This window comes from Zootermopsis nevadensis, unplaced genomic scaffold (assembly GCF_977971745.1).
Source record: "Zootermopsis nevadensis isolate Lab colony 2312 unplaced genomic scaffold, Znev_1.0 Znev_ptg000020l, whole genome shotgun sequence".
Taxonomy (NCBI): domain Eukaryota; kingdom Metazoa; phylum Arthropoda; class Insecta; order Blattodea; family Termopsidae; genus Zootermopsis; species Zootermopsis nevadensis.
Genome location: NW_028259152.1, coordinates 911,255 through 938,243, shown reverse-complemented (window position 1 = coordinate 938,243; position 26,989 = coordinate 911,255). Strand labels below are relative to the sequence as shown.

The window sequence follows — 26,989 nt, the reverse complement described above, 5'->3', positions numbered from 1 at the left end:
TTTGACTTCAACCATAAACAGTTTTTCTCAAAAAAAGAAAAGTCTTCGTTACCCATTCCATAGTGGAATGAGTGTGCGGTTCCTGCTGCTTTCACCATCGACCTACACGGCGCAACATCCCAGAACACAATCAATTTTAACATATTTCGAAGTTCTCTGGGCACAAACATATGAGTTCTGTCCAGAATTTCCATTAACAAGAAAAACTAGTCATTACACATTTTCAACCAGGCCATTTTAAAGTCAGTGAACGTTACAAAGACTACTTCCTTCCAAATCCTTTCTCTTTCACCATATGCACCTAATTATCTTCTAATTTAATCTAACACTACATAATCTTGCAATTCATAAATGACCTAAGGATAGATACAATACATAAATATAAACATTTTGGTTCTAAACATTTTATGAACCTTAAAACTGAATCACAACAATATCAATTTAGAAGATTCTCGCACAGCTGACTTTTCATTGAACGATGGCAATAAATTGCATAACCTTCTGAGCTACGTCGTTAACCCAAACTTACTTTAAGACGTCATATGTCATGTAATGATTGATGTAAGTCTACATTGCTTTTAAAAGCCTTTACGACAAAGTGAATTTCATGTAAAATAGATGCGAGCTGATACAGCGCCATATATAATCTCGTTTTACTATAGTGACACACGTACGCATTCAGTCATTATTTCACAGACCCTTTCTGTGAATAAATGGGGGGGGGGGCTGTTTTGGTCCAGTATAGAGCTCCAGTGACACAAGGTTGCAGGGAGTTAACATTCAAGCACATGTCTGAAACGTCTATTCTTATTTCTTCCTCCCACAGAGCCAAAAGCTTAATAAATACAGCAGATGGCAGAGGTACTATTGTCACCAAAGTGTGACCGGTATTTTTCGAATATCATTTGACCTCGCAGTCATCAAATGGAACTACCAGTAACCGCCGTGTTCTGACATTTGTTATCCTGCTCGCGTGGTTACGTACGCTTCATCGTCAATGGTCGAATGGCTTCAACTCTTGTACTGTATTAATACCCTTCCGGGAGACAAGCACGCACGCCTCGATGAATAAACGCATTGTGGTTTAGGTCACATGACGTTTACTCACTTTGTCATATTTTCTAAACACTACATCAAAAATTTCATTCTGCGTGGTTTTATGTGTGTCTCATAAATTTATATTTTCAGGGAGAAACAGGGCTAAGTATCATTATTAAAAAAATGATGAAAAAATCTGGATTCAAAATAAACGGTCATCATAACGTCTGCATGCTAACAAAAAGGATCGTAGGCAGTGTTGAGAATTATTGCAATTTTTTTAATAGTTTAGTGTTTCAATTTAATTGAATTTTATAATATCACAGTAGTTTTTTTCAACCCAGTGAGGCGGATTATTATATTCTGGGAAACACGTAAAACTTTCTTGCACTCACTGGTTGTTCCTGAACCAGATAAACCATTTGCCTCTGTCCTAATATGAATTTAAAAACTCCGGCCTGGTGCCACGTGCCACAGAATGGACTTGCACAGTAAGAGAACCGGTGTAAAAATTTGTCACTGTAAACCACTTTCCATATTCGTACAATGATGAATGAGCGTATTATGGAGCAGTGACCGCCACCTGCGAACCACGGACCATCAGTGGGTTGCAACATATCGAACCATGATTTGAGCTTGACTGTGAAAAATTACCTCGAGATTCATCAGACACCCAAGTTTTAATACGTGTTTCCATTATCCTTATTTGGGCTCCCGATCTCAGTTCTTTAATGTGCCATCAATTAATTTAAAGGTTTAATGTTAAACGACGCCTAATGTCGCTATAAAACATAATTTTAACTGATCTACCATACTACATACAATATAAATAATTCATTAGTTTGAACACATCGGTTGTCTTTACGTCGAAACGATATGTACCTCCAATTGCAGTTAAAACCGCAGTTGATTTTAGAATAAATTTTGACAATTTGTTACTTTCCCGACTCGGCTCACTTCCAAAACAACAGCTAACGGGTGGATTTTTGTAAAACACGTACAGTCTAAAACGACAAATATTACTCGTACCTTCAAAACAGATGTGAGTCGGATAAACCACCCAGAACCGGTTTCGAGACACACTTACAAGTCACCTACTTTGTTTCTATTTTTATTGCGGAACAATTATAAATTCGAAGGATAACTGCGGATAGCGTGACATGGAATGTTTAACTGACAACGTGTCATTCAGCATCATTGTGCGTCGTTCATTGACTCGTGTCATGTGGCGGGAGGAGCTTGGCGCTGTAAGGAAACACGAAACACACACGCATTGTGTCATCGTACATCCCACGAGATCTGAAGATTATAATTTAGATCGTTAGTGACTGTCAGAATTACTGATAAAGACTTTCATCTAAATACGATCATTCAAGAGTCGAATAACCCATATAGTTGAAATATCATAAGAAAATAAACAAAGTATCAGTCAACGATTTAATGAGTCGACAATTCTTCGTTCCAGCTTTTTCGTAGTAAATATGGGTTATTTATTAACTCCTCCACGTTATATTCTAGAAATATTAAGAGGAAACAAAACAAACAAGGTGAGGGTGGAAAAGAAATGGAGAAGAGGGTGCACGTGATGAAGGATAAGGAGATGATAAAAAGGAGTAACTAATGGAGATAAATAAAAAGTTACAAATTTTTCATGTCATCACCGTACTCTTAAAATACATCGACCCACACCCGAGATATTCGTGATTACTTCGGTAAGACTGGGGCATAATTTATGAAGAGGTATCAGCACTGTAACATGAAATAATAAAAAATAAATAGAGGAGTACCTATCAACAAATGTACACAAGAATGTATTTATTTCGTATGCTCTCCCAATTCCGTCCTTCAAACCTTGTTTCTTGTGGAACAGACGCAGTTTAGAAAAAATCAAAATAAAATGTTGGATATTTTGTTCCGAATATGCAATATATTTTCATTTTCTCAATTTCAAGAGAATTCTCTTCCATTACGAACAAAGATTACGGTCTCGAAATGACTCAGACAAAGTGACGGCCAGATTCCACCCTGTTTCAATTGACGTTCTGCAACCGAACCCGTGGTTTATTACATGGGGTGTTCTGGCTTGAATGTGTAAAAAGACGTTAATTTCCTCTCGGTAAGCCCAACTCGAGGAATGGAATGAAGGTCAGTTACGAAACTAGCAGAAACTTAACTCGGAAGTCCTAAGGCTCTACGCAGCCTGCATGCGGTAAACTAAATTGGATTTGCGAAGGGAAGATTATGAACTGTCGGTTTAGTTGGGGAGAGGGGTTGAAGGATGGTAGAGAAAAGGGATTTGTGGTGTCTAACATGACGTTGACTCACGCGTACACATTGCGTCACTTTGGGAGCGAGGTGAATCCTTCCGTCTGAGCGCAATCCATCTTCGGACACGCCATTGTTTTCCTTTGCTACCACGGAGACACGGAGACTCCATGCATACAGTACATTCCACAAGTGAGATGCCTAACAGACAGTTCCTTAGTTGAAAATGTCTGTCTTCTGGGCTGATGATGGAGGCAGCAAGGACCTCTGATGAGACGTTGCTAAACCTCAACCTGACTACACAGCGCTACAACCCAGAAGACAGCCAGTCATCTTTATACTCACTACCTTGTGAACCTCAAATCTTGTTAATTAATTAGCTGAAGTTTGCCGTCTTCTGGGGTTTTGGGTACAAGTTAATCGACGTTTCATAGGTGCTTGCTGTCTCCATCATCAAGACAATCATCTTCATCGCCGTGAGCACCTGAAATCTCACGATGACATGTTCTTTGCAACATGATCCAGTTACCACGATCTCTTTAAGAATATTATTTTCAGTTTTAACGACACTGAATTGCGCTGTAGTAACTATCATGAATTTTGTCGGGCTGCCTTGTAGGAGGCTAACTTCTCTACTAGTTACGCCTTCAATCACGTATCTTCATCAATTCCTTCGCTGCTATAAGAATCCCAATAACTTCACTCCCACATAGTCACATGTTACAACCTACCAGAACCGTTCCTGGCATTTTTATTATACACCACATTTAATAAAGTACTTACGGAAGGGAAAACTGCCCTAAGACTTACGCCATGAATGTATGTACGCGGCACTAAGGTCGAGCCTTATGCGTCCCTAACCTCGAAACTAAATTCATACTCCAGCCGTCTTAACCCAGAGAAACCTAATTCTTGTACACATTCGACAATATGCTGGTTGGACACCGTATGTCGATTACGATAAGTTAAGAAGAGAACATTTAGGAAATATATGCATTGCGTAACAATTCTGGTGCGTTTGTAGGAACAGAACTACACTGCAATTTGATCAGACCTACTCAGTTCTGGAAGCTCTGGAAATCGTTGGTATCCTGTATCACTTGGAAGGTGATGGAATGCAAAGAGGGACAAGGGTAAGTACAATCCCAAGGGAACGGGAAATTGGGGTGGGGGTAAAAATGATCCAGTTTGCGGCAGTATTTCCCTGTCTCGAAAGCTTCCACCCACCCCGTGTAATAGTAATAAGATGATTCACTTTTTAGGAAAGGGGGTAGAAATGCTGAATGGGTGGTTTAGTGGTTGTAATTGTGTTAGCTGTGTAAGTAGATGTCTTTAGGACCCTCTTTCTGAAACCTATGTGCATTTCGTGTTATATTTGGTGTTTCAGTGAAACAGCCTACTGATCCCAAACAGGGCGTGATATGCGAATTTTACGAATGGGACGAGCGAAATTAATCCCATTACTAAACAACATAATTCTCAATATATTTTTAAATTCTCCAGAGCAAATATTTTGTATCCGCTGACATGAAGGTCTGTAGCAAGAACATTGATTGACTTGAAAGGCTTGCATCACACATTAAAAGTATAGGCTTCAAAAACAAATAGTTTATTACGTCAATTAACCACACAGAACAGAATTCTTCTTGAAAAACTGGTATTAATTAAGCTAATTATTACATTCCCCGCCCTATTATGAAACCTAAAGATACATAACCGTGGTCACATAACCCTGACATGGACTCTATCTCCGGAAAGCTAAATTTAGTCCAATTCCTCATAACCTTTGTCTTTCATAACAATTTTAATATGTAATTCAAGTAATAAAACAAAGTTTCGGACACGTGTTCATTGATGTCCATTTATTTATTGATCGTGTAACAGCATATTGGTTAAACATGCAGGTAAATTATAGAAGACTGGTATCTATTTTAATTTAATGTAGCGTACTTGAGATTATAAAACCAAAGAAGAACAATCTTAACTGAAGGCATCTTGTTGTGTGATGATTTAACCAATGACACAAGAATCCGTCTGTATTACTTTCATCAGTGTCTTTATTTACTCTACTGCATGTTTCGGTCGTGAAAAAACCATCTTCAGATTGGCTTATGTTAAAAATCCTAAAGACTGTCTCAACTACGTCAATATTTCAATTTTATTTCAAATTTGATTAAAAGTTGATAAATGATATCGGAAGACAGTTTGCATGCCTATTCGAGCTGTAACGACGCCCTGACACGGTAGGTAATTTAGTCGTGAGCATTCTTATCAATGAAAGCCGTTGTTATTGCCCCGTATATTAAACGGGTGAGGGGAAGTGTTATTGAGGGGAGACACACATTGCGATGTTGTGTCCTGGGATGAACAATCTACGCTTTGTGGAGGCGTTGATTGGCAAGGGCGTGCCACATCTCTCGGGACACGAGAGAGAGAGAGAGAGAGAGAGAGAGAGAGATATGCGGGGAGAAAACTGAGATGGATGAGTGAGGGAATAGCGAATGACTTTCTCCGCAGTAGTTCCATGTTATTCCAGAGGTCTCCAGACAATGCATAAAGTATAGCATCATAAACCCAACGCGACCAATAGTAAGCACATATATTCTGAAAACAAACGGGGGACCAATGGACTAGCCGGGGCTGTACCACCAGACGAGACAAAAGTTTAGATCAACTCAACAGATGGTCACTCTACACGCATAAACATTATAAATAATTTACAATAATATTTATATTTGGTAATAGTCAACCAATAGCATACCATACGAAGATGGTTATCTACTGGGTGATAGCGCCGTGCTGCCTCTATAATCAGGGTAATGATCGTCTTGATGACGCAGGCAGCAAGGACCTCTGAAACGATGGTAAAACCCTACCAGTCCACACGGCGTTACAACCCGGAAGACGGCCATCTTCGGACTAACAGCACCTCATATCCAACTTATGATGCCTTTCAAACAAGCTCGTCAAAGTAATATTTAATTCAAAATTCAGACCGTACCGCAAAGAAAACACAACACTTCACCATTGCAAAGATCAACTGGTTAATGCTGTTTAAGAATATAATCCCTGTTTACACGGAAAACCTTACGATACGAGTAAAAAAAATGACATTAATTGTTGAAGCAGGTGGGACGTGTAGTTAAAGCGTTGATCTTTTATTATAGAATCACAGTTTGTCTTTTCGTTCTGAAAGTATTCAGACTTTTGCGGAAAAGCCGTGTTAAAGAATTAAATATAACAATCGGCATAATTGTTTGTCCTTTGTTTTGCAATTTGCCGAGCTTTGTCTCTGGTATTGGTTGCATATATAAAAACAGTTAGAGCGTGGTATGGAAGACAACAGGCTAAATATCACAAACTGTTGGTAAACACTGTCCCCAACCCCGGGCTGGAACCGACAATGTCAACATGACAAACATGTACCACATCTATATGCATATAAGGTCTATTGTGGGGCAAACATGTAGCTTTCCGATCGCCGACGACATGCAAACACACTCCACGCCAGCAATCGGTTGGCATGCACGGGACAACGTCAGAATCATTCTTCCATCTCAAAAGAAATAAATTCCATCACGAGATCCACAAAGGGAAAATAATTTTAAAGTGACACCGCGACAGCGTATTGATTAGACCATTAATATTCAGAGCGTTATTTTAAATCGATGCATAAAATGAACGCATAATAGGAGATCGCATCCGTCCGCAAGTATCAGAAGGAATTTATGTTATATTTGTTACGAACGATCAAGGCTGTACTAAGATGCTACATTTGGGTCCTTATAATTATAATCAAACAGTGTCTCTGTACTTTTCAGTCCATGAACCCTCGGTCTTAGACTGAGGTTTGCGTGCCCTTTTCAATAAGAACTTAAAAATTCTATTTCAATATCATGCATTACACGCAACGCTGGCCTTGTAATCCTGGGGTCTCGGGTTCGATTCCCGGCGGTGCCCGAATTTATAACTTGTGTTGGGCAAGGCCGTGGTCTAGGCAACACGGAGTTTTCCTCCGGGGGCTTCTTCCCCGGTTTCTCCGTGGCATCCCAACAATTACCCCATTCACACACAGAAGAAGGCAATGGCAAACCACCTCTGGATCATCTGCCAAGAACGTATATGAACAGGTCTCAGTCCGAGAAAAGGATGGAAGGATCCTGTGTCGTCATACAGAACACTAAAATAATAATAAATAATAATAAATCGTGCATTAGTGTATTATAAAAACGACCTTTACGCAGAACTTTAAAAAAGTACTATACCTATGAATATTACAGGTTATATTGATTGCTTACGCTTTAGCGGTCTAGAAGCTTTGTTTTCCCCGACAATTTGTATGTGTAAAACTTGTAAAGCAAAGAGCAGCTACTTATTCAAATCTCGCAAGCAGAGAATGTTTCGCTTCGTTTCATCCACCAGGACTCCCAATCGCTAGCAGTCCACGTAATTTCACTAAGAGGAAATGGGCGTGTCCTTTTATTCTAAAATAATCCCTACGGTGTTTGCAGTGCGTGATTTTCCCCTCCTTTGCTCCATCAGGAGGAGGTGCAATGATTAACATTAGTTCGTATTATAACTACATATTATGACATACCCATTTTCAACCTCTGTATCCTCGTTTCTCTGGAGCATTTGGGATGCGTACAGTTCATTATCATTTCTCATATCCCTTGTGACCCATAGTCTCTTATTTGTGTTCTCGTATGTTTGAGTTAAAAGCCTAATCATGTTCCTCTTCTGCACCCACCAGGGCTGAGGTTTCTGCTTTCCCCCCCCCCCCCCCCCCCGGACCTTACCATCTGGAAGATAAATAAGGTCTTCACGAGTTCTACAGCAGCAGAGGTCTGCTACGAAGAACATACGCAGAATTTTGTTGAAAGCGACAAAGACTCTCTGAAATGACCTCAAAGTAAACGGAAGTCTCAGGGGGTCGTAACAGAAACGGATGTGACTGGTTCTCTAGAGCATTCTTGGTTTCTACTAGTCTCGCTTATGGAATATGTTTCTTGTCATTCTTTAAACAAAATACTGCAGAAAACAACTGTTCTGTCTGGGGGATGGTGGTTTAATTTGTGTGTTCTGCCCGTTGCAATAGGCGCATGCATGAAGCAGGGTCATTGTAATTGTCACTGTGAATCATTTCCAGATGTTCGTAAGGAAAATGTATAAACTTAATTTGAAACTTGGTCACAATATCACAAAAATATCTGGAATATTATTTTCTATTATACCTTGATGAAATAATAGTTATATGTTCTTAGATATAAAGAATGTCTGCAAATCTTAATTCAAATATGTTCTGAAATGGAGCTAGTTTAATACGAATGCAATACGTCGGTTTTAACAAGTAAAAGAATTATATTATTTTATTAACTTGCTATTTCCTAACTGTTATGTCGGTAGAGAGAATAGGATTATAAGTAGACCTAAATGGAAAAATCTCTTTAACATCAGTAACCTTAACACTTAACTACTTCACAGAATATGCATATAATTTCGTTCCAAACTAACGATTAATGCCCAGTATACAGCGATATGTTTTTCCCTATTTTTTGAGTTTATTTTATTAATCAAGTGACATAAAGAAGGGGAATTTTACATAAATCCCTGAAAAAATTATTTAAAGTGTCGTCTGATATCTTTACTTTCAATGGCTCAAGACTACCAAAATTCTATTAATAATTACTTATTTTTATATTTAATTTCTAACATAAAATTTGGTATATCAAGTAATTAATATTTTCTTGTTACAGCAGAACACAATTTTTAGGTGTTTACGTTTCGCTCCCAACAATACTATAACGTAAATAAAATAAAATAAAATCCTATAATCTTCCTTCATTTAATTGTCCTTCAGATAGCGTTATATTTTCATATCTTATGATGACAAACTCCATATATATCCCACGCAATGCACTTCTGAGTTTCGGAGTATGGGTCTAATAATAATAACTGTAGAATTACAACCCACAGACACAAGCAAACCTAAGTGACAGGTAATATATCGTCATAACAAGAGTTGTTCGTATGAATTTGTCAGTCACACAGTGGCGTCACCTCAGAAACCGAATTGGTTCCATGAACTAATATCAGCTGTTAGATGTATTCCTCGAAAGACTAATCGTGAATTTGTGGTGCAACATATGAAGTCTGTGATCCTTAAATGGTTCACTTGGACACAACTACGCGCACTCAGCATTCTAGGAAGAAGGCACTTTTACTTTTATGATGAAGTGGAGTCAGATCCCGCCATCTAATATAAAGGTTGATGAACTGACGTGTCTTTCCTGCTTCTTTGTCGCGTAGCAGGCAAGTGGTCTCGTCCTCCTTACACCCTTACCACAATCGCACACAATGGCGGCGAAGTGAAATGTCATAGTAACACCCAAGTCGAGTGACCTTTTCGGCTATTTTTATCATCTCAAAGGACAAATTAAGAAGGCAATTTGCATTGATCTAGAAACGAATTTGTGGTACGGACCTTGTGGTTAGTCTCAGCTTTTAAGCCCAAAAACCAGGGGTGTCAGGAGCGTTAGTGGCATCAGCATCTTCTCATTCTTAACTATTTGACGGTAAAACTCGTCTAAGTAATATTCGAGAATTCAGTGGGTACAGCCCAGCGGTAAATATATGTACCACCTGCTTCAACTATCAGTAACTCAGCATTTTGTATTCATGGGTCTTGTATGATTTTGGGTGTAAACATTGATTATTTACTTAAACAGCGTTAATCAGTTGTTCTTTGTAATAGTGAAGTGTGGTGTTCTCTTCGCGGTACGGACTGAATTCTTAAATATTATTTACAGAAAATTCGGCTTCAGAGGGCTAAGGAAATAATTTATGTTTACACTAACAAACACACGAAGCACATAAAATATACATTGAAGCGTCAGTTAGTGTTGAAACAAGCAGGTCATACAGTTACCATTGGGCTTTAAAAGGTAAAAACTCGTTTAAAATGTGAGCTTCACGCCCCGGCTACTTTAGCCTAGGATAAAGAGTAACCGATATCCATTGTCGGCGGTGACGAGGAGGAAACCTCTACTCTTGGCTGGAATCTAAACCCGGTAGTAGGCCTTTAGGTCATCTTATATTTGGTCACCCTTGTTTTGAAGCAACAAAACGTCTATAGAAAAGTCTTAACATGCTAACCATTTATTATGTGTAAATTGTTTGAGTCAGACAATTTTTATTCTAGCAGACGGCTTTTAAAAATTTAAAACCCAGCCCATAATCGGCTTGCGCCAGAGGAGGGCCACCCTTGGTATTGTTTAGGAGGGGGGGGTAGGTAATTCAACACTTTGTTTCAGGTCGTTTACAGACAATATTAGGCTCTTCAAGCGGACAGTGCCTTCAAAGCTTGTGAACAGATAAGACGAGCTTCTAGTTCAATCCATCATGGCCTGAATTATCAGAGGCTGTACCCGCTGTCATTTTTATTCCTCGTTCCTTCGATAGGGGGGTCAAATCGTGTTGTCTATCTGATTCATTACCTCTGTACGTACACTTCGTGGGCATATAAACCTCATCTTGAAGGTTCTTGAAATTCACAGTCTCATTGCTAAGGAGATTACACGTGGAACTTGAATAAATGCTCGGAAAAATTAATCACGAGAAAGGTATTATTGGAAAACACAAAAGAAAATTCTCTCAACGAGATCTAAAGTCACACTAACTACAAAACTGGGTTTCCGAAAGGTCACGAAAATTTCAGGACTAGAAAAATTTGTGCCCTGTCATTTAAGATTCGATCTAAGTCAATAAAGTATAGGATACAAAAGACGGACGTGGCATGCTGCACTCATGAGAGATTATAAATGTACACAAACTTTCTGTAGGATAATCTCAAGAGAAGAGACAACCTAGGAGACCTAAGCGTAGAGGTGCTTAATTTCTCCATTATCAGGACGATCCCCCCTGATCATAAAGGCAGTACGCACCTCTGAAAACCCGTGATACAAACCAAGTTAGGGTTCAGGGAAGAGGAATACTCCTTCATCAATTAGGCTACTTAAAGACCAGTAATCGACTTAAGATTAAGCAACGGTCAGTGAGAAAGTGAGATTAATTAGAGCGGAAGACGAGCATATTATGAGGTATAAACAAATCAGATTGCGAATGGAAAGAGAAATTCTCTGCCAATAGCGACAAGAACCGGCCAAAATTTTAGCCAGAGTGTATATCTCCAGAACAGAAATAAGTATAGGATTCTACAATACAACTTAGCATGAGTCTGGGTGTACGTATTCCAAAGGAAAAATAATCCTGAAAAGTGCATAATATAAATACATGAAAATAACTTTTCTTCAGTCATCATTGAAAAAACTGATTTTCCAAATACCTTTAACCACTAGGCCATAAATGAAGATTCTTCACCCGGTTACCACACTGGCACAGCTTATAGTTACACGTACCTGAAAAACAAACAAATCGTGTATATGTAACATACAAGCTACCTCAGACACATTCTTCTTTTTCTTGAATATATGGTGTATTCAAATTATATTCTTTATGAAACTAATAAAATATAATATAATCTGTTTGAGTTTATTTTTGTTACCTTTTCTACTGTGGAAGTGATATTTATGTCTTCATCCATTACCGTTTTCCAGAAGTAGTATTAGTCCCTATTTAGTGTGTTCAAAATAATAACAATCTTAAGATTGAAATGTTCAATTAATTCAATTTAATTCAATTCAATTAATTTATTTACGTGTTTGCCAACAGCAAGAAGCCAATAACAGGCAAACACTGATAATATATACAATAATAGTGAAATAATAATGGATAATATTACACAAACGGATTAACTAAAATTATACATGTACAGTATTAAATATAACTGCCAAGTACAGGCAAACCCAAAATAGAAACAATATTAACACAGAGCAAAAAATGAATAAATATAAATAAAAACAAATAATCCACCTAGGGAACACTAATATAATTGTAAAACTTTAAAAAATATAAAAAGACAGATAACGATGTTATGTGTTATTATAATACGATTGCTTCTTTAGAATAAGGTATTCAGTTTTATGCATTTCTCAGTGCTGGTAATCCTCATGCGTTGACAATTATTAACTGCATTTATCATTTTTAATTGGAACCGGCGAAGATTAGCAACGTAAAGGGTAAGAAAACTATTCTGTTCCATAAATTAGTCTATACTGTGGAATAAAGAATCTGCGCGCATAATAAATACCTTGGTGCCAGTCGCTCTGTACGTAGATACCTACATTTCGAAATGTGATTACATACTTCAAGTATCAGATATAATTCCCTCCACATCTAGAAATAAGCAAATAAAGTAAGTCCTAGTCTGATAAGGGTTCATCATTCAGACATGGTCTAAGGTACTTCCAACTTTGTCGCCTATAACCGTTATTCATCTTGAGAATGCATTAAGGAAAATAAAAAACAAAACAAATTACAAGCTGTAATTTTCTACTCTCTGCTTAAAAAGTGGCCTTGTAAGTGCTTTTTTCGTATGAGGTTCCTATGTTTTTCCCTGGAATTATTTTCTTTTATTCTTGATTTGGTAGTGGGCCAAAACTTAAAGAACAGTGGTACAGGAATGTGCCAAAGTGGACGAACTTTATTCTGAACTGATACAAGAGACGTGATTCAGCTTATTAGCAACTCCTCTTTCTACCATCTCATCTTCTCCTCAGCCTTGTGCCACTTAAAAAGTAGTACGGAGTTCTTGGAAGCGTTATAAATTGTCTCTTAAGTGGACTGTTCGTTAGGCGGGTAGCCTTAAGGATTAGGGCTACGCCGCTAGTCGTAAACGTCTTTCAAGACGTCCATGAAATTGAAAAGTTCTTAATGTCTTAGTTCTAGAACTCATTTCCAGAAATGTCCTGCCAAAAAAATGTACCCACTGGCTGTTATAAAACAATTATCTGATGATTCACGCTAATTCAGATATACGTCTCACAACTTTATTCTAATTCAGTTTAAAAGTTTACACTTTCCTTCGCTGTATCCTTGAAAATCTTGCAACTGAACTACGTGACGTAAAGAACGCTGCTCCTGGCTGTCTAAATTCCGTTCCCTAATTGCTTTATATTTTCTGCAGTCTCGGAACTATTATCAGCGCAGTTACATTCTCTCTATTCGCTCAATTACTGCTCCTGGTCCAATTAACGTTCGCCATTTGTGGCATTCCAAAGAACATATTAGCCTACTTAAACACGCGAGACAGTCAATGACATCATTGCTGCCTTCTACATTAAAATAAGCTACGTTGGCTTAAACAAGTGTGCTGAGCGCCTGAATATAAGCTAGATTAATTGGAATTTTAGGAAGTGTTAAAATACCTAATATAAAAGGCCTTCTTTTTAAGCTGTAGTGAGTGGGAAAACTGATTCAAAACAACATAATGATAATTTATATCTTTGCACCGAGGTATTTCCTGACCTCGAAAGACGGCTTTGTCATCTTGTAGTCAATGTAACACTGTAAGTGCAAGTGTATTACAAGATTAGAGTCAGAGAAGAATTAACAAAAGGAAATTTTCTGAAGATTTTTTCTAGCCTCACAATTCGACGAGTAACAGCAGTATTAGGATACCTTTACCTCAAATAGTCACAGAATTACCGTCCATTACTGGTCAAGACTTTGAAAGGAACATAAGCTTAGATAATCCATGTAATCTTTCAGGAATTAAAGACTTTGTAACAATATAGGCTTAACTATTTCTGTTCTTGTGTTGACCAATGGCTGAAATCTTTATTTTAAATACTTGCTTGTGTACGATCAGGGAGCGATAGTCTGTTTTAAGCTAAACAGAAGAAAGCAGTCCGATTTTTTCCCGAATGGACTCTTTATAAATATTCATTTTCGTATTATAATGGTGTAAACTCTCCATTCACACTTCTAGCTTTTAAAAATACAGTCCGTCCATTTTGATGGACAATTTTAGTCCGACTCTTCACAAAATTTCTTTAGAAAGCTTACTGCGTTATTGGAACATGTTTTTAAAGTCCCCTATTCTAAACATTTTCAGTTGAAATTATACTTCTGATGAACAACATTCAGCACATAACCGGTCAACAGATTAGAAGCTTTACAGCTGTTCAAAAAATATAGAATGCTCTTTCTATGGTTAGGATTCCGTCCGCCAGTCTCCTAATCCCTTCCTCAACTGTACTGACATGTCACTGCCATTCTCGTTCCATCATCATTACTCATGAGAATATGACAAGCAGGATATCCGACCCTCACATTCACATTCAGAAACTTGTACGCGAAAACACAAAGATATTTTAAATTCCATACCAGTTTGTAGCGTATGTGGGTATTGATTTCAACACTAACAGCATAATCGAGAGATGACGGCACATCAATCATTTGTATGTTTACATAGTCAATATTTTAAACCTTTTATATTATAATCACACAGAAGAAGCAAACGCTATTGTCTAACCTTCAATTTTGTTCCTTTATCCAAACTATTATTAGTGTTGTCATACGCGGGTTATGATAAACTTGGAGGGTGTTTTTTACGAAGTGGTTAACACAGAGGATGAAGAGATAAGAAAATAAGACAAGACATTTGTAAATTATATCAGCTTTTCAACGCCATTATACTGACAGAACCACATTCTGTATTGTGGACCGAACAGGTAATTTATGATAATGCATTAGGAGGGGAGTGGTTGTTGATGTTTTGACTCAAGCTTCGAAATTATCAGTTCTTTCAGGGAAACGTTTACGCCACAATATCTACCAGTGTTGAAATTAATGACGCGGGCGAAATTCTGTGGTACATGTAGGCCTACACAGCACATAATATCAGCCGTCCGTTCTATTTTGAATTATAGTCCACAAATTACCGTCATTTTCTTTCCCAAGTCCCTTCTCTCCGCAACATCTTGCAAAGCAAAGAGAGTTTACAGGAAGCATTCATTATCTTTAGAAATCTGGTGATGTGTTCTTTAAACCCTGTCAGCTCAGTTTTCGTGTTTATTTGTGTGCTTCCAGCAGCTGTGGGAAACGACAACAAACAAAGTACTAGGCAGAAGGAGGAGAAACAGAAGTTTTGTATAATTAATGTTTAACTTTCAGTTTCTATAGATTAGCTAGTCTTGTTACCATATCAATAACAATAAGATTTTTCGAACAGGTGTCACGACTCGATATCTTATTTAACACGTTTATCAATAAGAAAATAAATGAAAGTCTAAAAGAGAGAGAGAGCGAAGCAAAATTTTAAGTAACACCGACGTCATAATGGCAGCAAACAATACTCCCACATCGCGTTTAAGAAATTAATGACTGCTGAGAAAGTCGACAATGCATACGGAAGGAACAAAATGGAAAAGAAAAACAGAGACCTGATGACGGAGGCAGAATGACCTCAGAAACGTTGGTAAACATCGACCAGACTACACAGCGCAACAACCCAGAAGACAGAAATCTTCATCGCCCTGATGACGGAGGCAGTATGACCTCTGAAACGTTGGTTAACATCGACCAGACTACACAGCGCAACAACCCAGAAGACGGAAATCTTCATACTCATCGCCCTGATTATGGAGGCAGTATGACCTCTGAAACGTTGGTAAACATCGACCAGACTACACAGCGCAACAACCCAGAAGACAGAAATCTTCATCGCCCTGATGACGGAGGCAGTATGACCTCTGAAACGTTGGTTAACATCGACCAGACTACACAGCGCAATAACCCAGAAGACGGAAATCTTCATCGCCCTGATGACGGAGGCAGTATGACCTCTGAAACGTTGGTTAACATCGACCAGACTACACAGCGCAACAACCCAGAAGACGGAAATCTTCATACTCATCGCCCTGATGATGGAGGCAGTATGACCTCTGAAACGTTGGTAAACATCGACCAGACTACACAGCGCAACAACCCAGAAGACAGAAATCTTCATCGCCCTGATGACGGAGGCAGTATGACCTCTGAAACGTTGGTTAACATCGACCAGACTACACAGCGCAATAACCCAGAAGACGGAAATCTTCATCGCCCTGATGACGGAGGCAGTATGACCTCTGAAACGTTGGTTAACATCGACCAGACTACACAGCGCAACAACCCAGTAGACGGAAATCTTCATACTCATCGCCCTGATGATGGAGGCAGTATGACCTCTGAAACGTTGGTAAACATCGACCAGACTACACAGCGCAACAACCCAGAAGACAGAAATCTTCATCGCCCTGATGACGGAGGCAGTATGACCTCTGAAACGTTGGTAAACATCGACCAGACTACACAGGGCAATAACCCAGAAGACGGAAATCTTCATACTCACCGCTGTGAGAACCTCAAGTCTTACAGAGACATAGAAGTTCAAACAGACGAGGAAGGAGGAATTATAGAATGCAAGACCAAGTTGTAAGCATATGGACCATTACAAAACTTCATGATCTTCCACTGAATAAAAAACACAGAGCATATCGCACCGAACGTATTCTCGAGGCATGCGCACACACGTAAAGAGAGATCATGTAGAAAGGTAGGTTTGAAGAGGTTACGAGAACACTGCAGCTCCAAACCCACATTACAACTGGAATGCATTACGTGTGTACGGGCTTAGAAGAAGTTGGAATAATCGCCACTTATTAACGAATTTCAATCACAGAACCGAAATTTTAGTATTAGGCCCTAATATTACACAAATAACTATTATATTTATAACAGTACCACTGAAATAATAATCTGTTTCTAGTATAACAGCATCTGAAGTTTTATATAAATTTATTTGGTCTCTCACTCAGAGGGAGGAACACAGATTGCAGGTGTTTGAGAACAGGGTGTTGAGGAGGATATTTGGGCCTAAGAGGGAAGACGATGGGGCGTGGAGAAAACTGCACAATGATGAGCTTAAAAATCTGTACTCCTCCCCCAGTATTGTCAGAAGAATGAGATGGGCTGGGCATGTAGCGCGCATGGATGGGACAAGAGGTGTGCACCGGGTACTGGTTGGGAAACCTGAAGGGAAGAGACCGCTGGGGAGAACTAGACGTAGATGGGAGGATAATCTCAGGCGGGATCTATGGGAGATAGGAGTTGAAGGAAACTGGATTTTGTTGGCCCAGGACAGGGTCCGGTGGAGGGCTTTGGTTAATTCGGTGATGAACCTTCGGGTTCGGTAAGCCATCTAGTTAGTTAGTTAGCATACTCAGTTACAATAAATGTGGCAAGTTTCCTGTGCAGCGCTTGTGAATGCAAATAAGAAGAGTGTTTCAGAAAATACAAGTGATGTCAGCGGTCGTAAAAGAATTACACGTATACATCTGTACACTAAACAAGATTCGAACCTGCTAGATGATAATGATAACAGTCGGAGACAAGTTTCTATCCTAAGTCATGGCGTTGAAATAACAATAAAACAACAACGCCGTAAACGTTGTTCTGATCATTCGAAGTTTTCTTATTTGCTGACTATAAAACTCACATGGACGTTGCATTCAGCTTTAGGTCTGTAACTTCGGAGCTGCATATGTTATTTACCGGGTTGTGAAAATTTAATGTCTTTGTTGCATAATCTGTATTGGCGCGGTTTTTATTATAGGAACTCTAGGGTTGGCTTACAGAACCCGGATAAACAAAATTTTTTATTCAAAGCACGTATTCAGATAGACCTTTAGAGAACATTGTAACATCCGGAGGGTACTTACCTCATAGTCAGACCTTATATACACTGGGCGTTATTTCGATGTACAATTTTAATTTTTAATACTCTAACATTCCAGTTGAAACATAACTTGCAGTATTTTTTCACTTTTTTTGTATAAGGTAATATCTGAATACAGGATAGTATTGTACTGTAATTTTTAGCTCTTAACAATGTGGATGGTATCCCTAATATTTAATTGAAAAATCGCCTCATTGGTGCCATTGAAAATGTTTTGGATCTCAATCAGATGATTTCCCCGGAGTAAAATTTCCTCCCACTCGTGTGGTCGTCAGCCTCGCACTACCTAGCTGTGAACCCTACGCTGTTACTGCAACGTGGCTCGTTTCCACGCAAGCAACGCACTGCGCTTTTCTCTATACATAAAACGGAAATGTTACTCTCAAATTTCACGACCTTTCACTGTTATTTTATAAAACTGTAACGTACATGAGATTATTCTTCAAACAACATTCTTTCCTTTGTATGCTGGCGTATAAGAGAGATAAGAGGTGGGTACACATCTTTGTCTGAAAATGAAATAAAGAGAAACATCGCAGAATTAGGCCTAGATAGGAGAATTTAATTAAAATGGATCTTAGTTAAACAAGGTTTGGGGGAGCAGATTGGATTCAGTCGGCTCACCATAGGGGCCGGTGGCGGGATCATATAAACGCGACAACAAACCTTCGAGGACCTTTAAACGCGAGGAAATTCCTAATTAACTAAACGTACTATTAGCCCCTTAAAAATGGCGAGACTTCATGGAGTTAGATTTTGTATTGTCAATTAACAGGTAGGCAGGGGCACGCGCAAATTCAAAGACACAAGCTTTTCTTAAAATTTAAAAATAAATCGTATCCACCTGAGGCTTTATATTGTATTTTGCTGGCTACAGTAAAAGGGACAAAGCTCTATATTCACTTTGTGATCTGTATTTGCTTAGATGTCACAGGTCAATCCAATTCTCAAACGTAATCTGAAAATAAAACTTCAAAATCAAAATAAATCAAATGAAAATAAAGGGAAGTAAAATGCAATCTGAAGATTTCTGTCTTCTGGGTTATTGCGCTGTGTAGTCTGGTCGATGTTAACCAACGTTTCAGAGGTCATACTGCCTCCGTCATCGCCCTGATGACGGAGGCAGTATGACCTCTGAAACGTTGGTTAACATCGACCAGACTACACAGCGCAATAACCCAGAAGACAGAAATCTTCATATTCACCGCTGTGAGAACCTCAAGTCTTACAAAATGCAATCTGCTCTGATGGGACGCCGAGGTCGTCGCGATGCGCAAAACGCCTTTTAGAACTGCAGTGTAGTTGTGTACTGGAGGCATGACCGATCCCGAGTCGCGTCTATGGGATCCAGAGGGAAACATCAGTGAGGAAACTCAATTCCTGCAGAGTTCTTTTGCATGGAAGCTATCCTCCTTCAACTAGCATTCTTCTTGCACGCTTCTTCTAAAAGTCCAGGTGGAAATAGCAAAATAAAATTGTTTTCCCTTCCATTGTGTTGCAGTTTATTGGTTTACCGTCGAAGGCACACTACAAAACCACTTGCACCTACCTATTTGCATAGACACATAAACTGTTGCGCAAACTCAGAAGTGATGGTGTGCATGGAACTGTTTCGATAAAAACGTGTTCATATCTAAGTGAGTACTTAAAAAAATACAGGAAAAGTACTGTGTTTCGGTTTATTTCTTCACAGACTCCTCAACCGAACCGAAGATGTTCAATTCAACACGAAACAACTTCTGGCCTCTCAATATCCACTTAACTTTGAAAGAAGTAAACCATTTTGGATGTTATCCTTAAGTTATAGTGATCAGAATATTGTAATTCAAAATGTTCGTAATTATTTCGTAAAATATTAATGAAAATATGTTTATAGAAACGTTAAGCCTTTAATAAAACGAAGTTTCGTTTTTGTACCATAAGCCGTTTTGTAATACAATTTCTTTGATTCCAGGCACACAACACCTGATCATTCTGTAACTATATTCCGATGTCACTGCACTCTCGTAAACTTGGACCTAATTTGGTTTCATAAAATCTGATAAATCTGGTCCTAACCACACAGAATCCTAACGTCTGAACCTAATAATGTGTAATATTATACTTGGATACTTGGACGATCCGTTCTTAAAGTGCCTGAGCACTGCGGGTCCCAACTTTTCGTTGGCTTGATCTATAGACATTCGGTAGGACTCCTTGGACGAGGGATCGGCCTGTCGCAAGGCCTCTACCTGTACAAAGGACAGCACAACACAGACATCCATGGCTTGAGTGGGATTCGAACCCACGGTCCCAGCGACCGCGCGGCCACTGCGGACCCCGTAATATTATTTAACATTTAAATTTTATAAACCTGTTTCCTGTATAAACAGACACACACAAATGGATATCTGTGAGCTAACGTAAAAGGGCGAGACTGAAGACCGCGTCTTTTTTTCAATTTTCGCCAGCACTCAACTGCAGTCTATATTTCTCCTGTAATATGAATGTAAGATATTTTCTGGAGACAGATGGAGGTACCAGGGGTATTTCCCCTGCGCTAGGGCCACTGTCAGGGACGACCAGAAGGAAGATGCGATAAATCACATAGTCGGGAGGGTCAGGGGGACGAGGCGTGGAGGCGGGTGGGGTAGAGGTCGCGTCCAAGTGACCACACATCTTGATCATCTCGAATAAAGGCGGCGAGGGGGGAAGAAGAGGCGGGGATGAAATATGGAATATTTATTCCGTAATTGAATAAAATATGGACGGGGTACACTTACGCTGGCGGGGAAGCTCTTGAAACTCGCGGAGCTATGGAATCATTTGTCCGTCGAACAGGAATACTGACACAAAAAATCTGTACTTCCTGGGTTTAAGTAACGTAAACGTGACTGTCAGAAAGTCGTGAATATCCTACGTCATACTTAGGGGGCCATGAGGCCAAAAACTATCACAGTTTTGATAATAATACCGAACTATCGATTAAAATCTCAAATGGCAATAAATCGCCCTCATGACAGAGGTAGTAAGTATCCCTGAAACGTCGGAAAACCTCTAACAGACTACACGACGACTAGTTTTACTTTTTCCAAGCTTAAAATTAAGGTTTCCTTCGTTTTTCCAGGTTGCCGCAAACATGAATTTCACTAAAATATACCCATTTTAAGTTAAACATAAAACAGCTGCTCACAACTATTCGACATACGTTTTAAACTTAAAATTTACTACAAATTTGACATTTGGGGCCGGACGTCGTGTGTCATTTGATAACATGGAGGCGATTTTGACATAACATTCTTATATAGTCAGTCATATATCTGCATGAAAGAATTAAATTTAAAATTTCATATCCCATCATTAAAGCAACGACACCCTCTGAATGTGATTTTTGTTTTCATGTGAGAAACAGCTCACAAACACGATTTTGTGGTCAGAAATAAGTGTGCAGAGTACTCGTGTACAGCTCTTTCCTTCGTATCGGGACATTGACGGTCATTTTACATTGATTTCTTCACCGCTGTTTGCATTCATACTTCGTGAAATTGCTCGCATACAAAATGAACTTGTACATATATAAGGTACAGCCTCAGTCTGCCACATAGCCTCACATAACCTATTATTTCCATCGATTTATAGAAGCTTTACGTGTGCATTACAACTACACAGCATTACAATCCCCCACAGACCTCCTAGGTTATTACAGACCTTCGGCTCTCATGCTCCACACTTAGCCCTTAAAGTATCATTATGGTCTGCGTTTTCTGAACGTGAAGTCACAAATGTTCTTCCAACAGTAAGACGAAGTACATAAACACCATGTAAATGGATATAAAATGTATTTTCGGCTATAATTTAGATTTACAAATGTTATGTTTCATTTATTATATCCCCAAATAATTCTGTCTTCGTTTTTACGTTAGAGCATATGTTTGAAAATATAATACTTTTTTCCTTTTTATGATACGTACGAAAGTTTAAAACCTGCTTAGAATAAAAGTATATTTGTAACAATTTACAATAAAAACATTACAGTCTCAGTTGAGTTAAATAGTGACGCACGAAGGCCAGCTGGTATTTCATATTTATGTAGCAATATTATTTAAACATTAGACTCAGACCATCTTAAAACTCGGATTTTTAAAGCGTAAATATTGATTCATGAGGCAATGAAACAAAACGTTCTACCGCACCTTTGGACTTAAAATTAATTTCAAAATTTCCCAATCCACATTACGAAAGTAACGAATCAATATAAGTTAAGGTCAGTGAGACTTGCAACTTAATGTTTATAGGTCACTGTGCTTTATTATTGATTAGATTATTTTATGAGAGTGTATAAACCAGTAAATAGAACAGTATTAGAACATCTTGTGAACTTGTAGGTAGATACCAACGTTTCGGAGGAACGTACAGCCTTCGTCTTCAACCCTGAAGATAAAAGTAGTAGAGACCTGATAATGCAGGCAGTAAGCTCCTTTGAAACGACGGTCAATATGTCCCAGAAGACAGCCATATTCATACGTCTAGGACATTAGCGAGCATCGATTTTGAGCGACCCAGGACAGAGCGTGGCCACTGTAAGCAACAGTTAAATTGATCACAGAAGAATATTTTAGTTCATATACCACAATGCGAATGAAGATAAACGATAAAGGTTTTTATTTTCCCATGCATAATCCATTCGTTGTAATACTGTTACCACGTATTAACGTATTCAACTGTACAATATTTAATTAAATCAGATATTCTGCTATTTATTATAAAGGAAATACGCCTAGAGGGATCATAACAACTGAACTATTGTAATTGGATGGCTAATCCCAGCTACGTGTACTGAATCTGCCTCACATGTAGACAATATTGACTGAACAATGCGTAAAGAACCCAACCGGAACTAACTTCCAAATTGAAAGCCAATGTTTTTACACGAGCTGGAAGTGAATCGAATTAAATAACAGGCCTGCTCGTCATGTTGAACTTCAGTCGAATGGACAGAGGATTTTTTTCGGATAAAATAACGTACGAATAAAAGTAATTTCAACGAGGTGATAAATGTCAGGTGGATTATTTTATAAAACAAATGGACTGACTCAGAATTATCTTACCTCTTGCGAACACTGATTAATGCAAATCTGTTAAATATAAATTATTACACTGACGTCTGTCTGAATCTATGCAGCTTGTACGTTTATATAAGAATATCGAGCCAAGCCCCAACGAAGCAACCATCCTAAGGAAAAACCTGGGCAAACAATCCCAAGAGGTTAAATAATCCCAGTTTGAAGGCATTGGCGCATTACCTCACAGCGCCCCGTGAGTGACAGTACTCATGGAGAATACAAGCAAGTCGGAGGAAAACGGACAAGAATATATTAAAATATGTTACCTCATTTTTATTTATAAGACACTTATTTTACTAAACTCTTTTAATATTATTATATATTTAGTGTTCTGTCTGACGACAGGTCCATATGAACAGGATCCTTCCATCCTTTTCTCGGACTGGGACCTGTTCATATACGTTCTTGGCAGATGATCCAGAAGTGGTTTGCCATTGCCTTCTTCTGTGTGTATGGAGTATGGAGTAATTGTTGGGATGCCACGGAGAAACCGGGGAAGCCCCCGGAGGAAAACTCCGTGTTGCCTAGACCACGGCCTTGCCCAACACAAGTTATAATAAATTCGGGCACCGCCGGGAATCGAAACCGAGACCCCAGGATTACAAGGCCAGCGTTCTAACTGCTAGACCACCGTGGCTCTCTTTTAATATATAATATCTAAAAACAAATAAGTAAGCCAATGCAAACATGAAGAGAAAAAGTCGTGGATGATCGTGTCTTCTGGTATTTGCTGTAAGCATTATGCAACTGTGCATTTTAAATCCCTGTGCAGGCATACTGAAAGCCTCTGCGTCTCTTAGCTGTTCAAAGGACGCTGTTTAGGACGCGAAAGAAATGGGACGGGCCACGGAATTTGTTGTTACTCCCTACCAGCGTATAACCACCTACGGCAAGAAGTGTCACCCCAGTACTTAAATAACTTTCCCTTCGTGAAGTAGAAATACCTCTCAAAATTCTATGCGAATGTAAAGGCACGAACAGAAAAGTGTAAAAAGAAAGGAAAAACGGAGATAAGGTTTTACTGTGCGAGGCATTTAAGTGGTCACGTGACAATAATTCTGCATGCAAGTCGCGTTTCGCTCTCTGTAATGTATTCAGGGGTGAACTGACTTCACTCCCCCCCCTCTCCCCTCGTCACACGTGTATAGACCTCACTCCTCCCCTGTTCCCTATTGCACGACGTCAATTTCAACAGTTCCATAATATATTAGATGATTTCCCAATGGGACTTCGTAAGTGGATTATGATGTACTTCACAAGCCACCGTTTTGTTAGAAGTGAGGGAAAAAATGGCGCATGCGTGGAATAGATAAGTTTTGTGTGAAGCTGAAATACATTATTTTACTTGTTGGATTAAAGCTATCGACACTTCGAAATTTTAAGGTTTTAAAGGGTGCAAAAGAAATGTCTGCTAGGATACAGGACTTCTTTGTCAGTAAAACTTTTATATTTGGATATAAAATGTCTGCGTGAAAAATAAATCATAATAAAGTCAATAATAAATACCGGCTGTAAAAAAAGACGTTCTAACTGAATTTGGTAAAGTTTTCACAATTGTATTCAAAGTTCAAATGCACTGACAGATTTGCAATTAATTTGTATATGGACATGTATTGATGGGAAGTACATGTTTTGTTTTAAATTTGCAAAGTTTTCTGTCCTGTATTTTTTTATACATTTCCTTTTAAATTTTCACAGATCATCTTTAACCCATAGTTTGATGCATACAGCATATTTACAGGTTTCGTCTGGGGAAGACATTTTCAGTCTGTAGTAGTCTTAAAAGATTTCAAGTGTCATATAGGGGATGTCAGTTACATGACGTAAGTTTCTATAAGCACGTGTTAAGTGTCGATCGGATGCTCATACCCAAGAAATTTTTTAGGGCCTATCGCAAATTAAAATCAACAAAAATCTTCAATGTAACAGCACAATTCATGATTTGAAATAAATATTTTATATTCAAGTGTACCGACATTCAGTTATAGAAAAAAATCATAAATGATTCTTTTAGAATTATGGCGTAAGATTCATTCTATAACATTAAATTTTAATAACTTTAAAATGCTGTATGAATTTACTTCTACTGACAAAAAAACAGTATAAATTAAGTCTTCATTTGTGCGAAAATTCGAAGAAAGAAGTGCTTTGAGCACAGAGAGTGATAAACCGTACTCCGATATCGACATAAATGCGAGTGTCCAAGCAGCCTTTATCGCTGGACAGGACACCCCGCCACAAAGTGTTATCACGCAGATAAGCGAAAGGCCGACCGAATAACCTATAAGATGAGCAGTGTGGCCTGTCTGCGACCTGCTACCCGTGGGAAACACTACACATGCAGCAACACAACACCGACCAGTGGGGGATTCACATAATCCAAAGAATAAGTTGGTCTGATAACCTTATGAAAAAATACTGGATCTTCCAAGCTCCAGCTGGCAATCAACCACTGAGGAAGAGGTCGGCAGGATCAGATAAGTGTTACAGTGAAGTCCAAACAGCAGTTCAATGTCGTATGAATTCCAGTAACTATTTACAGAATAATCAATATGAGATATCGCTTTCGATTTCAAGGCGAACAAAATTAAGGCTCTGAGGATTTCATCAATAGACTAGAAGTTGATTACTACGTTCCATGTACATGGAAATGTACAATAACTGAACGACTTCATTCCGTAGTGAAACACGTCGCACGCAAATATTAAATAAAAAATATAAAATAAACTTTTTGTGCTCCTTTGAAGAAAAATATATTCGTCCATTTTTCTTCACAGAACCTATCGTCGCAGCTAAGAGGTTCGTGGAAATGTTGAAGCGTTTCATATCGTTAGCTACACCAACACAAAGTTTCACTATATATTTCCACATGGATGTGCGAGCTTTTCTACGTGAACGTTTTCCCGGAAGTAGACCAATTTACTCAGCAACCAAGAACCCCAGTCAGACTTATCATCACTGAACTTCTTTCGGGGAAATTCTTAAAAGATTGTTTATAATTCCACAGTCTTTTCCAAAGTTGTGTTTGCGATGTTGTCACGACTCCATACACGATTATTGAAAACGATGTTCAAATGCTACGAGAAATTACAGACAGACCACGTTCACTGTATACACTGATAACGTTGAACTGCTAAAACAAGTTTAACTTAATTTTATCGTTTTTAAGAGCCGATACTCGTATCACAAAAACCTTGGCGGTAAGTCATGCAGTTCCAGCCGGCAAATGCCCAGTTTCGTTTAATATCGTCAGTGTACCACACTGAGCAATGCGTTCACGGCCAGTACGTCTCTGATGACTGGTAGTGGCATCTCGCCTGTAGGGATTAAAGTGATGCTTTGGTCCTGTCTGACCGGCAGTAGCGATATGTCGGCCCCGACACGACACGACGCGACCCCGTGTTAAGCTGACCACTGCAAGCTAAGCCATCAAGTCGGCGGGCGACTCGTGGGAACTACGAGGCTGTAATATGATACAGTCTACTGCATACAGTACGCTGCGATCGAATCTCTACTATTCGTGACATAGCAGCGAAACAACTTAATAGTGTCTCTGTTATTAATATAACAAGTTAACTGTTTTTTATTTATATGCAGTAGGGCGCGGAGGCACGTATTCACCTCAGTACTAGATGGTAAATACAAGATTCACTCTCCAGACGCCCTCTACAGCCATTGGACAGGAAGTTTAATGAAACTCTGAGTTATTTTATAAATATAATGGTGATTGGTTTGTACCCCGTTTCTTAAGCTTTCAAGGCTCTCATTACGCAATATAATCTCTATTTACTTAGCTTAATATTAATAAAATACACACAGTACACTTATTTATATTACAACAGTTATACGCCTACCTTCCAGGTAAAATGTTCCTCCTATTGTTCTGTTACAAAGTCTACACACA

The 26,989-nt window shown here is 38.8% G+C and overlaps 1 protein-coding gene across 3 annotated transcripts in view; it reads right to left on the bottom strand.

The window, feature by feature from the left end:
• The window catches only part of LOC110829709 (discoidin domain-containing receptor 2), a 405,885-nt gene that overhangs the window by 279,554 nt on the left and 99,342 nt on the right, over window positions 1-26,989 (bottom strand). For 2 of the 3 annotated variants that reach the window (XM_087351872.1, XM_087351871.1), the window contains exon 2: window positions 11,648-11,720. The exons of the other annotated variant lie outside the window; for it this stretch is intronic. The gene's annotated coding sequence lies outside the window, so the exon portion shown is untranslated. The remainder of the gene's footprint in view (window positions 1-11,647; window positions 11,721-26,989) is intronic. 3 annotated transcript variants of the gene reach the window in all.